A 13,946-nucleotide genomic window follows, 5' to 3' on the forward strand; every position below is an offset into this window, starting at 1 on the left:
ATGCAATGTTTGTGAGCGTGTTTGTAGATTGTCAGGGTCTCCTTGCAGAGGGACCATGAACTGGACCCTCCTTGTTTGTTGATGTAAAACATCGCTACTTGGTTGTCTGTGTAGATCATGACCCTGCGTCCCTTCAGGTGGTCTTGGAAGACTCGCAATGCATTGCGAATCGCTCTGAGTTCCAATAGATTTATCTGTAGATTCTGTTCTGAGGGTTTCCATAACCCTTGGGTTTCATAAATCTCGAGATGAGCACCCCATCCCTTGCGAGACGCATCTGTGGTTAGGACTGCATTGTGAGATGGGAGGCTGAACAACGCTCCTTTGGACAGGGTGGAATCTAGGAGCCACCATGCTATATCTTTTTTCATTTCTGCGGTCAGCGATACCCTCTGCGTCAATGGTTGTGAATGCTGTTTCCATTGGCGTTTTAGACCCCATTGTAGGCGTCTCATGTGTAACCTGGTGTTGGGAACCGTGAAGTTCGCCGCTGCCATGTGGCCCAGAATTACCAAGACTTGTCTTGCTGATGGCCTCTGAGTATGTTTCAAGGTGTGTAGAAGTTGACGGAAATGTGATATTCTGTCGACTGGAAGGTATGCTCTGTTGCACGTAGTATCCAGGCATGCGCCTATGAACTGCAACTGTTGAGTTGGTTGTAGGTGTGATTTCTGAAAGTTGATCACTAACCCTAGTTCTTGCAAACAGTGTATCACCCGATGGAGGTGATCCAGTAAGACGTTTGGAGTTGAGACTATTATGAGCCAATCGTCCAGATATGGAAAAATGGTTATACCTTGTTTCCTGAGATGAGCCACCACCACTATCATGCATTTGGTAAATACCCTGGGTGCAGCAGATAGCCCAAAGGGAAGAACTTTGTACTGGTAGTGTTGATGTCTGCAGTGAAAGCACAGGTAACGCCACGAGGATGGATGGATTGGGATGTGTGTGTAAGCATCCTTCAGGTCGATGGAGCACATCCAATCGTTGGTTTGAATGAGTGGAAGAATTGACTTCAACGATACCATTTTGAATTTCTCCTTGGTGAGAAATTTGTTCAACTCCCTTAGGTCTAGTATGGGTTGAAGGCCCCCCGATTTCTTGGGTATGAGGAAGTACGGGGAATAAAATGCTGCTAATTTGTAATGTGGGTGGATTTGTTGAATTGCTTGTTGTTTGCCAAGTAAAGCAATTTCCTCCCCCAGTTGTGGATGGGAATTGTAAATCTTGAGTGTGGAAAGATGAGGCAATATGGGTTTTGTTACAAATTGGAGTTGGGAGCCTTGACGTACTATCTCCAGAACCCATTGATCCGATGTAATTCTTTCCCAGGCTTTCAGGCAAGCACGAATTCTGCCTGGAGGAGCTTGATGTTGTGGTGGTGGCTGAGTAACTAAAAAGATGACGTCGCTTTTGCTGCAGAAGTCGGCTGTTGTGCCTGCTGCCTCTGGTTACGTGGTTTACCTCTTCGTTGATTTGAGATATTGTTTAGTGGAGCAGGATGCTGGTAGGCAGGGTATGACTGCATACGAAAAGATTGATAAGATCTATAGGGTCTTCTGGCATATGGTTGCCTACGAGTAGATCCCACATAACGACGTGTAGTCGAGTAAATAGGATTTGATGTTAGCGATTGCACTGCTAGAGCTTCGTCTTTTAATTTACTTACTGCGTCCTGGAATTTCTCTCCGAACAGGTTATCTCCTGTACATGGGAGGTTTGTTAGTTTCACGTGCAAGTCTTCACGTATCGAACTTGAACGTAACCATGCTAGTCTGCGGGCTGCAATGGCTGTTGCAGATGCCCTGGATGATGTTTCATGTGCTTCGTAGATTGACCTCAAGAGGTGTCGAGAACACTCTTCCATGTCATGAAGAGGCTGAGGTATATGTTCCGCAACGGAGGAATGTATACCTTTCATAGCTTGCATGCACTCATAGAGGTATTGTACCATGTAGAACTGATGTTGCATAATTCGTGCAGTTAACATCGAGTTATGGTATATTTTCCTGCCAAACTCATCTAAATATTTGTTGTCTTTCCCTGGTGGGAAAGTGGTATGCAACTTTGTTTTCTTGAACTTTTGCATCGCCGATTCTACTACAATTGATTCGTGAGGCAATTGTGGTAGAGTGTATAGTGATGTTTTCTTCATACGAAATTTTATGTCTGTTTTCCTGGAAACGACCGCTATTGTATAAGGGGCCTCCCAGGACTTTTGTAAGACTGAATGCAGGATATCTTGTGGTGGAAGAGAAGTTGGTTCCTCCTGAGTATCAAAAATCTTTAGAAGACCGAGGGTTTCTGCCCTAGGGTCTGTTTCTTTTTGGACTTCTAGATGTAGAATGGTACCCATTTTTTCTAGGAATTTTGGGTATGTAAGGTCTTCAGGAGGGGAATACGGCTCCTGTATGTGGTCCTGCAGATCTGAGAGACATCCCACCGATGATGATGGGGATGTTTGTATTGAAGGAGAATCTAAAGATGTCTCATGGATATGAGTTGGCGAGGCTGGTTGGTTTATCATGGGAGATGTCGGTTCTGCCGATTGTTCTTCATTAGACTGTGCTTTATGTTTTGTAGCATTGTCATCAGCAATATTAGTCATTTTGAATGATGATTGAAGCGTCTCGTAAAACCCTGCTAAAGATTGAGACAGTTGAAAAAATGCTTCTCTTGTATGAGAGGGCATTACCATACGACTGTCTTGTTGTTGTTTGATACTTGTTTGAGGTGAAGTTGTAGGCACTTCTCTATCTTTTTGTAGTGTAGTGACTGGAGTCTTCCTTAACTCTTCCGAATCTGAAGAAGTGTTAGAGGAAAATATTTGTACTATTTTTCTTTTTGAGCAGGTAGTAGGTTTACGAGATGATTTAGAAGTCGAAGGACTTATCTCCCATGTAGCACTCCTCTTTGGTAATTTAGTACGGTGGGAGTGAGTTGAATACTTGTGATAGTCATCAGATGATGTATCAGTATCCGTGGTTTCAGTGTCTGGAGCAGAGCTGTGTGAAGGGTATCGTTTCCGGTTCAAGCTTGTTGTTAATTTTCTGCTTGAATAATTATGGTTTTCACGCGCAGATTTTGATCTATGCGCTGAGTTAGAGTTATGCGCGGATATATGCTTACGCGCAGATGTAGAGTTATGCGCGGATATGCACGTATGCGCGACGGTCGACTTATGCGCACTTGTATATCTGTGTGCGGAAGTAGATTTATGTGCAGTTGTAGTTTTATGCGCATATGTTTTTGATGCGGCGCGCACATGGGTTCTCGGCGCCGATGTGTTCGGCGCCGTGCACATAAGTTCCTTAGTAGTCAGCGCCGTATGCGCAGGTTTCTCCGGCGCCGTACGTGCAGGTTTCTCCGGCACCATACGCACAGGTTTCTCCGGCGCCGTGCGCGTAACTGTTCCGCACGGTGGTTTCTTCTGCGCCATGCGCGCCGGAAGCTGTAGGTTGCACGCAGACTCCGTTCTTGGCGCCGGTGTGTTAGTGTGCGCAGACGGCGCCATAGGCGCAGAAGTCTTCGGCGCCAAGGGTTCCTCCTCCAATGAGGTATGTTGCGGCTCTATAGGCACTGGGGATTTCTGAGAACCCACTGGCCTTTGATTTTTTGCTTTTCCCTTACCTCCTAGAGTGGAGGACTTAGGATTAGATGGCAAAGTTTTGTTTTTCGATGGAGCCGATGAAGTTAGCGGGCCAGGCGACGAATGAGCCTCCGACGGATCTCGTGAGGCAAAAAGTTCCTGAAGCCTATAGGCCCTTTGTTTTAATGCTCTAGGTGACATCTTAGAGCAAAACTCACAATTCTCTGTACTGTGATGTGGTCCGAGACATTGATAACATCGGTCGTGTCCGTCCGTGACTGACATTCTTTTCCCACAGTGACAGGGTTTGAACCCCGGTTTTGACATTTTAATTCTGTTTTTAAAACTGAGGAGAAAATCAGCTCCGCGTGCGATCCCGCTCGCAGAAAAAACAGACTGAGGAGATTCCGTTACTTTCCTGCGCGGGAACACACGCGCAGCCGCAGAGAGCAAAGCTCTGTTCTCTGCTTTGACAAGCTCCGCCTCCCGGGCCTGATTGACAGATCCCATAACAGCATGGCTAATTCAGCCCTGCTATCGACGGGAAACTATAAGTTATTTTTCATTCTGGAGTTGGAAAGTTTTAGTACAGTGTTCACAACATTTTGTACGCTAGCTTAAATTAAATGGACCAGTTGCAATGGCGGTAAGTGGGGGCATGGAGTCCCCAGCAAATTAAAGAATTGGGGTGGGGGAAGGGAAATATTTTGCCTCCCCATCTGAGCTTTACCCTAATGGGTCAGCCCTGCAGCTGGTCTATTATTTTAAAAGGCAACACGAAGTTTAAGACAACTGCTTTCTATAAACTGTTTTCTATAAACTGAAATACTCCTGGAGCATTGCATAACCCAAAGTGCATCACCAAGTATTTGAGTGATCCTCATGGGTGTTAAAGGTAGTTTTCCATTAGTTGTCTTCTCCAATTCTGATTAAATGGTATATACCTCAAAGGTCCAACCTGGTAAACGCTTAGGCACCCCGCGAACAAACAGTTCAGTAATCAAGGGAAGCGGGCAGTGGGTTTTTTTGTAATGGCATTGAAATCTTGATAATCTATATGAGGGCGTAACGAACAGTCTTTCTTGCCCATGAAAAAGAAACCCATCTCAACAGGTGAGGATGATGGGCGAATAAATCTTCTATCCAAATTGTTCTTAATATATCTGCTCATAGCCTCCTTCTCTGGGATGGACAGCAGGTACACCCAACCTCAGGGTGGCATCTTGTTGGGAAGCAGCTCAATGGCACAATCTAAGGTCCAATGCAGAGGCAGGGTCTCTGCCTGTGTCTTGGGAAAAACAACCTGGAATGCCGCATATTGCGGCAGAAGCCCCAGCAATATAACTGCCATTATTAGGACAGGTGGGGGCCACTCATCTGCATAATGCTGGGAGCAGTATGCAGATGAGCATACAGGAGCAAGACAGGTGGTGTAATAGTGAGACCCCCAAGCGAGCCAGGTCCAAAGACTCCCAGTTGAGCTCTGGTTGATACCGTCACAGTCAGAGCAGACCCAGAATTATAGGGTTCTCAGCTCGTGGGACGACAGAACGAAATGATCTCTTAATGGAGGACGCCGGTGGACATGAGGGGTTTGGTCACTTCGATAAGGCGACCAGGGAGAAGATTCCCATAGATTGAGATAATGGTCAGCAGCTGCTCTAGTTGGGAAGTAGGGATCCCATGCTGCTAGACTAGATCGGCATCAATAAAGTTTCCACCAGTGCTGGAGTCAAGAAACGCCTCTGTCGAAACCAGGCACTGGTCCAGAACAAAGGACACAGAACAAGCAGTTGTAGGGAGGATGGTGTACAGCCTAGGGTTGCCTCTCCAATCAACCATAGGCACAAGAGTTTCTCAATTTCTCAGGACATCAGGACGCCCTGTGCCTTTGCCCACCATAGTATAGGCAAAGGCCTTGCTATCTTCTCTGGATTTTTTCATCAGGAAGAAGTTTAGACCAGCCCAACTGCATGGGCTCCTCTGGGACCTTAGCTTCAGGGACTGGTGGTGGTGCTAGCAGCCATTGAAAGTGGAATGCCAGAGTAACTGGGCATATTAAGGCCTCGTTCTCTTGGGACCACTCCAGGAATCGCCAGTTGATGAGGTGGGCCAACGTGTTGAGAGCATCCAGAGTTGTGAGAACCTCCTGACTGGTCACTTCATCCTTTATTCTTCCAGCTAGGCCTTGCCAGAAGTTGGTGAAGAGGCTGACTTCGCCCACTGCAGTTCAGAGACTAAGGCGGGAAATTGTATTGCATATTCTCTCATTATCCTCGAGCTCTGTTGCAGCTGGAGGAATTCTGCTGCCTGGGACAACGATCACTCCGGTTGCTCAAAGACCATCGGAACTGTGACAAGAAGTTGGGTACACTCTGGAGCAAGGGGTCGTTCTGCTCCCATAAGGACAAAGTCCAGGCATGAGTGGTAACTCCCAACAGAGAGAGGATATATACGACCTTGGTCATGTCTGAAAGAAACAAAGCCGGCTGCAGTTCAAAGAACAGATGGCATTGAATAAGAAAGCTGTGGCAGTCCTTTGGATCTCTCCATGGTATCATGGAGGAGGAGGAGGAAGAGGTGGTTCTACCCTGACAGGAGACACCGGCTGGGGTGGAGGTATGGCTGCCAGAGGTGGTGCCTGTGTCGAAGCTAGGATATCCATCCCACTGGCAATACGCTCCAGTAGGCCCATGAACTGATCAAGGACCCCTTGTTCCTGCTGGATTATCTGAGCCAGACCTGGAATGGCCTAAAGGGAACTGAGACCTGCCAGATCCATGGCCTCAGCAACCTGTAAGACTCGATGGGGATGTGAACCCTTAGTGCTGAGGTGTGGCTGGCACTGTCTAGTGAGCAAGCCCACTAGGCCCACACCGTCAGCTGGCAGAGAAACCCAGAGGCAGGATCAGCTGGAGCTTCACCTATACCAGTCATCTCCCCTGCCAGTTGAGCCCTTGGATTCAGGCAGCTGGCTGGTCTTAGGTGAGTCTCTAGGGCAGTCCTATGGAGAATCCAAGGTGAAGCAGGGGTCTGGGCAGGCGGCAGACAGCAGAACCAGAAGACAATCCAGGGGTCGAGGCAGCCAGCGGAAACAGAAGACAATCCAGGGGCCAAGGTAGGCGGTGGCAAAGTCGAGTTCAAAGCCAAGGTTGAAATCCAGGACGTCAAGCCAGAAGGATACGGGCAACGGACAGGAAAAACAAGACAGATGAACCAATGGATAAGTTAAGGCAAGGCAAGATAAGGTACAGACAAGGCACGGACAAAGCAATATATACTGGGACAAATGAGCTCCAGAGAGCTACTGCTGAGGCAGTGAGAGAATGTCCAGGAACTCCTCTTATAGGGCACAGGTAGTGATGTCATCAGTGGGCACCACAGGTTGTTCCCACCATGGGCCCTTTAAGAAAGCACACTTGCTTACCTGTAACAGGCTTTCTCCTAGGACAGCAGGATGTTAGTCCTCACATGTTGGTAACATCATCCGATGGAGCCTGGCACAGAAAACTTTTGTCAAAATTTCTAAAATCTTTGACCAGCACACTGAACAAGTCCAGCATGCTGCTATCCAAGCACCCATGGAAGTTCCCCCTTCAGACTCGTAATATAGATGAAAAAATACGAGCGAAAAAAATAAAACAATAAACCGAAAAGGAGAACACAACTCCATAGGGAGGCTGGTGGGATTCCTGAGGACTAACATCCTGCTGTCCTAGGAGAACACTTGTTACAGGTAAGCAACGGCGCTTTCTCCTAATATAAGCAGGATGGTAGTCCTCACATGTGGGTGAGTACCAAGCTCCAGACTGTCCAAATGAACAGAGAAGACCAACAGCAGTCGAACAAGATGCCAATGGGCACAACGATCCAGTGCTTTTACAACCCAGAATATCCACGTTCTTTGCTCAACATTGGGAATGAATCCGAAGGACAGGGCCGCAGTGGTATCTGACTTGAAGCGGGAGCCAGTACTACAGGCTGAAACAATCTCGCTTAGCCCCGGAGCTCCTAACACTCCCTCACCACCTGTGCAGTTGAACCAGGAACAGTGTGACTCTTTATTGGGGGCAGATAGCCTTGAAAAATTAATATTGCCGGTACTAGCTACAGGAATGAGTGGACAGCAATCTGTGGGGGAGGGGGGGCCCAAGCAGGAGCTAAATATAATTCTTCCATCTGAAATGCCAGAGATAACTATGGGGGTATTGTGGTCAGCCATAAAATCTCCTGAGAAAGCAATTGTGGATCTTACTGAAAATATTGGTAGAAGACAGCAGAGTTTTTCTTGTTTGGAAAATTTAGTAACCCTGAATAAAACAAGCATAATAAAAACTGAAAAAGTTTAGAACAAGTGGAGGTATTTCAACAAAAATATGTTAGATCTGAGTAGATAAATGATAAAAAAAAAAAAATTGAATATTTGGAAAATTCAATTAAATACTTGAATCTTAGGGTTCTAAATTTTCCAATGATTAGATTAACATCAGATAAGGAAATGTTTAATAAATATCTAGTGAATGTTTTGAAAATGCAAGAAAAGAACTTACCAATAACTTCAAGAATTTATTTACCAGTGAAACCTGTTCCTGGTAACCTAGAGGAACAAGGAGTAATTGATAATTCAATTGGTGTCTCTGAGGTTTTAGAGGTATCAACTGATACGGAAATAAAAAACTATGTTAGTGTACTTTGTTTTTACAACTGATAGGGACTCTGTCCTAAGATTATTTTTGAAACAGACACCCCAATTATTTTTAGGACAAAAGATTTGGATATACCCATATCTGTCCAGGTCAACATAGGCCAGAAGGAAAAGTTTCTTGAACCTTAGATCTGAGGTAAAAGCAATTGCTGCTAAAATGATTGTAAAGTTTCCTTGTCGATGTGAGATCTTTTTTTCAAATCATAAATATGTTTTTTATGAGATATCTCAGCTCCAGAAGTTCTTGAGCTCCCACACCCCAATTAGTATAGATTAGCGGTTACAAGCATTTACTTAGTTAAGACTCAGTGTACTCTCTTTTCTTTTGGATAAACAGCATAGTTTATACTTGATAGACTGCTCGATTTATGCCATAATAGCTTGTGAATTTCGTATAATAAAAATAGGCAATATATTTCAGGGTAGTGGTTATTACAGAATTATGTAATTGCTTTAAATGCCTGTATTCAAATTTATAATGTAATGTTATATTCTAAAAGTTGAATAAAAATAAAATTTAAAAAAAAAAGAAGTGTTATAAATCTGCTGCTCAGAGTTAGTAATCTGTTATCGAGCTCCTCCTGTAGAGGGAGGGGTTAACAATCTGTTATCAATCCCTGTTGCTAGGAGTGGCGATCTGTAGAAACTGCTCCCCAGGGGCAGAGTTAGATTCTGTAATAAATCATCCCGCCAAGGGGAGGAATTGGCAATCTGTTATAAGTCCGCCAGGGAGTTAACAATCTGTTATGGATCACCCTGTCAAGGGGAAGAGCTAACAATTGTAATACTCCGTAGGCGGAGTTAATGATCTGTGGTGGGTTGGCTTCCCACAGAGTGGCAGTCTGTATAAGTGTAAGGAATGAACACTTAAAGTAAATTGGTGAATCCCTGGGCTGATGACAGATGACAGCGCCCCCAGGAGGATATCTGGAGAGGAACCACCGGCTAGGCTGGAGTATGGAGACAAACACAGATAGTTCTTTATTAGACAGGACGTAGAACCACCAGAGATGGCAGTAGTGAGCTGATGTACCCGGCAGGGCTGAAGTCCCTCTGATACTGGAATTGCGGTCTCTGGGTTGCTGAGCTGTAGAGAGACTATAGGTAATGAGTAGCCAGGGTATGCTGGATACATAACCAGTAGTAGATGATACACTCACAATTGTAGATATCTGTAATGGCTTCTATGCAACAGAGAGTCTTCAGTATATTCAGGAACAGGATACACTTAGTAGGCGATACGCTTAGTAGGCGAGTACTGGTTCCTATATGCAGTCTGGAATGAGAACTCACAATATCTGTGTATGAGATGGCTTATGGAAAAGAAGAGAGTCTTTGGAGGGTCTTAGAAACATAGGACCTCGTGGAGCGAGTACCGGCTCCTATCTGCAATAATGACTCACAATCTCCGTACCTGCGATAACGTCTTAGACAGAAGGAAGTCTTCGGCGATTAGGAACATAGGCCCTCGTGGAGCGAGTACTGATTCCTATCTGTAATAGAACTCACAGTATTCATGTCTGCGATCGCTTCCAGGCAGTAAGGAGTCTTCTGAGCATTCAGGGACGTAGGCCCTCGTGGAGCGAGTACCGGATCCCGTCTTAGCAATCTGAAATCAAGAGCGGGTACCCCTAGGTAAGTTGGTGGAGGCACATCAGTGGAGAAAGAATTCCCCTTGCTAACTCAATTCGAAGTTGCAAGCAAAGACCTTTTAAACTGGAAGCGGATGACGTCACTATGGGGGGACGCCCCCGAGGTTCGCGCCCTTGCCGGTACATACTCTGGAGCACGCATGCGTGCACCCTTACGTCATCAGGAACGTAGCAGATCCGCAGCGTCAGGCCAGCCCGAGGATTCCAGGAAGTATGGCGAGGAGAAGCCACGGCAGCATCTGTCCGTCAGATCCGAAGGGAGTCGCCACTAAGGTAGAGAGGGTGGAGCGAGGGCGAGAACAGGCACGAACACAACAAGAAGATTGTCTTCCATGTGAGAAATTTAACATGGCAGGAGTTCATGGGTTCAAAAGGAGAATGCATGAGTCTTGTTAATACCACATTAAGGTCCCATTCTGTGACTGGTGGTCAAATTGGGGGTTTAAGGTGAAGCAAACCTCTCATAAATCTACTGACAAGTGTTGCGATCCCCCCTGTTGCTGCGCTACAGGTGGTCTCTTACCTTCCTCCCGGAGGCCGCTTCGAAGCCAGGGCCTCTCCTGTGCACCATCCGGGACTTGCTCCAGGGCCTGAGAGGCCTAGCTGTTCCTGTGGCCTGCCTGTGGCTTGCATGCCTCTGTGTTTGGACTTCCTGTTTGGCGACGCCCTTCTCCTAGGGGCCGGCCCGCAGCTCTCTACACCACTTATAGGGCCAGCGGTGGGCGGTCCTGGCAAGCTCCTCCTAGGGAGTTGCCTACAACCTCCAGTATTTAAGGACTTCCTTGTCATTTGCAACTGGCCTTCGGATTGAGCATTACAGTCGCCTGTAACCTTGCCGATCCAGGTCCTCCATGTATTGATGGTTCCTTGTCCTGTCTCTGTCCGGATGTCCGTGCCTTGATGTGTTACCTGATGTCTGATCCTGTGCCTGATCCAGTTCCTGCTTTTACTTGATGTCCTCGTCTGGCTCCTGAGCCTTCTGTCCTGATGGGCCCTGGAGTGGCTAACAGGAGGGATTCGTCCCACGGGCTCTTGAGCTTCCCTGCCTGCCAGCTGAAAGGGCTTCGGATGTCAGTATCCCAGCATCGGAGTTCCTGTTCGCCTGGATCTTCCGCTTTGTCTTCCCTGCACCCTCCTTTCCTCAGCGTGGTCCACGACCAGCCTTCCTGGGCTGTGTAGGGCGCGTCTGGGACGAGTTGGTCCGCGACTCAGTCCCGTGGGTGGGCTGAGTAGGGCGCCCTGATGGACAGTGCCATGTTTCCTTCCAGCCCTCCTCTTCAACGTCTTGCTTCAGCCTGTCTTAGATGTCTGCTTCAGCCCCCGTCTGACGTCTTCAGTGTAAAGGACTCTGTCTGCCCTCGCCTCTGTCCGGCCTGCTGCCCATTGCCGTTCCCTGCAGCAGGTCCGAAAGGGCCGGGAACAGTCGGAGGACCGTTCATCAGTCAACTTCCCAGTGTTGGCTACCATGGGCATGCAGGTCCGGCTGAGGGTCAGACTCCGTGCCTGCTTCCCTGCTTCTGTACCCGCCTGGCTCACCATGCCTGCCCAGCTCACCTACCACGGTGTGGCTTGGGGCTCCTCCTTAAGTCCTGCCATGGCCCAAGGGCTCACCACCAGCTCGAGACGACCGTGCCCGCGCTTGTAACAAGAGGTTGTACAGATACTGGTGCATCTCCTATTGTATGATGATAAGCTGAGATTGCACTTAAGTGTACCCTTACTGATGAGGTCTGAAGAACAGAGTCTGAAAGGTGCCATAGATAGTCTAATAAAAAGGAGGTTGTGGGGCAGGAAAAAGAATCAACACCATTTTGTGCACACCACAAGGTGAATCTTTTCCACTTCGAAATCTAGTTTTTTCGTGTGGAAAGCTTATGTGAAGCTACAAGCACTTGAGAGACATGAGTTGAAAGAGCATTTGTAAGATTAAGCTTTCAACATCCAGGCTGTCAGAGATAGGGAATGAAGATTGGGATGGCGCAACCTGCCCTGATCCTGAGTTATGGGAGTGGGGTGTGTTCCCAGGCGAACTGGTTCTGTGATCGAGAGGTCGAGAAGTATGGGAAACCATATTTGTTGAGGCCAATACAGGGCTATGAGTATCATGGACCCCTTGTCCTGTTGTAGTTTCACTAGAGTTTCGGTTATTAGCGGTATTGGGGGATACACATATAGAAGACATGAGTTCCAAGGGCAAGCAAAGGCGCCCTTCACTGAATGGTGTTTGTGCAGAGAGCAAAATTTGTCCACTTTGTGATTCAGCTCGGATGCAAAGAGGTCTATTGTTGGTTGACCCCAATGTTGGAATAACTTGGTTGCTACTTATGGATCTAGAGACCATTTGTCAGGTTGGAACTGACGACTGAGGCGATCCGCAACTACGTTGTGAATGACCACCAGATAAGTGTCCCGGAGAAATATGGAGCATGTCAGGGCCCAATCCCAAATCTGTGCAGCTTCTTGACAAAGGAGACACGAGCCCGTACCTCCTTGTTTGTTCAAGTACCACATGGCAACTGTGTTGTCCATTTGTGAAAGGCAGTCCTTGAACGCACACAGAGCATAACATATAGCTCGAAGTTCCAGGAAATTGATTTGAAATGTTGCTTTGTGTGTCGGTTTGGAGATTGTCTATGTGAGCTCCCCAACCTAAGGTGGATGCATCTGTAGTTAAAGTTATCTGTGAAATTGGTTGTTGAAAGGGTAGGCCCTTGCACAAGTTGTCCTTGTTTACCAACCATAGGAGAGATGAACGTAACTAGTGGGTTATTTGAACTGGAGATGGCAGTGGTTGGATGGCTTGTATCCACTGTGATCTTAATGTCCATTGGGTTATTCTCAGGGCTAATCTGGCCATAGGCATGACATGAACTGTGGAGGCCATGTGGCCTAGCAGAATTAGAAACTGATGAGCTGTGGCCAGTTTTTGTAAATGTAGCAAGTTTGCCAATGAGGAAATTGTTTCTACCCGGTCCTCAGGTAGGAAGGCTCTTGATAGTATGGTGTTTAATTCTGCTCTGATGAATTGTATCAGGTGAGACGGGATGAGGTGGGATTTTTGGTAATTGATGAGAAAAACCATCAAATGGAGCAGATTGATTGTGAGTCTGAGAGAGGGAAGAGCTCCTTGTTGAGATTGGCTTCTGATGAGCCAGTTGTCCAGATAGGGAAAAATGTGTACACTTTCCTTGTGTAAAGTGTGCTGCTACTACTGCTAGTCATTTCGTGAAAAACTCTGGGTGCTGAGGCAAGTCCGGATGGTAGAATCCGATATTGGAAATGCTGATGACCCACCAGGAAACGCAGGAACTTGCGATGAGGGGGGGAATATTGGAATGTGAGGGTAAGCGTCTTGTAGATCCAGAGAATAGAGCCAGTCTTCTGTCTGAAGAAGGGGAAGCATGGTGCCTAAAGAGACCATTCTGAATTTTTCTTTCCGTAGAAATGTGTTGAGATTTCTAAGGTCTAGAATGGGGCGTAGGCCTCCTGTTTTCTTTGGAATAAGGAAATAATGGGAGTAGAATCCTCTGCCCTGCTGAGGCCGGGGTACCGGTTCCACAGCTCTGGCCCTCAGAAGTGTGGATAATTCTGCTTGCAGAAGAGTGATATGATTTTTGTTTATCCCAAGAGACTTTGGTGGAGAGTCTTTTGGAATTGATAGGAAATTAAGTTGGTAACCTAGAGATATATTGGAGAGTACCCATTGATCTGTTATCCTTGACCAATGACTGTAATAGAAGGAGACTCTACCTCCTACTGGTATGGTTAGGTTGGGGTTGGTGAGTTGGCTGCTGTTCTCTGGCTGTATCTCAAAAACCTGCAGCTGGGCCTGTTTGCAGTGGCAGTTGAGGCCTAGCGGTTCTAGGTTGTCTGGGCTGGGATATTTGTTGCGGTCAGGAAGATCTGCCCCGAGGTGCTGGTGGATAGTACCTCCGTGGCCTGTGGTACGGTTTTCTTGTATCATTTCATGGCGGACGGCGTGACACGGTGGAAGAGT

General features: G+C 47.0%; 1 protein-coding gene across 1 annotated transcript in view; it reads right to left on the reverse strand.

Moving 5' to 3' along the window:
- MINDY3 (MINDY lysine 48 deubiquitinase 3) overlaps positions 1 to 13,946 on the reverse strand; it is a 696,716-nt gene that overhangs the window by 528,245 nt on the left and 154,525 nt on the right. The window lies entirely within an intron of this gene.

Source organism: Rhinatrema bivittatum, chromosome 2 (genome assembly GCF_901001135.1).
Source record: "Rhinatrema bivittatum chromosome 2, aRhiBiv1.1, whole genome shotgun sequence".
In the NCBI taxonomy this organism is placed as follows: Eukaryota; Metazoa; Chordata; class Amphibia; order Gymnophiona; family Rhinatrematidae; genus Rhinatrema; species Rhinatrema bivittatum.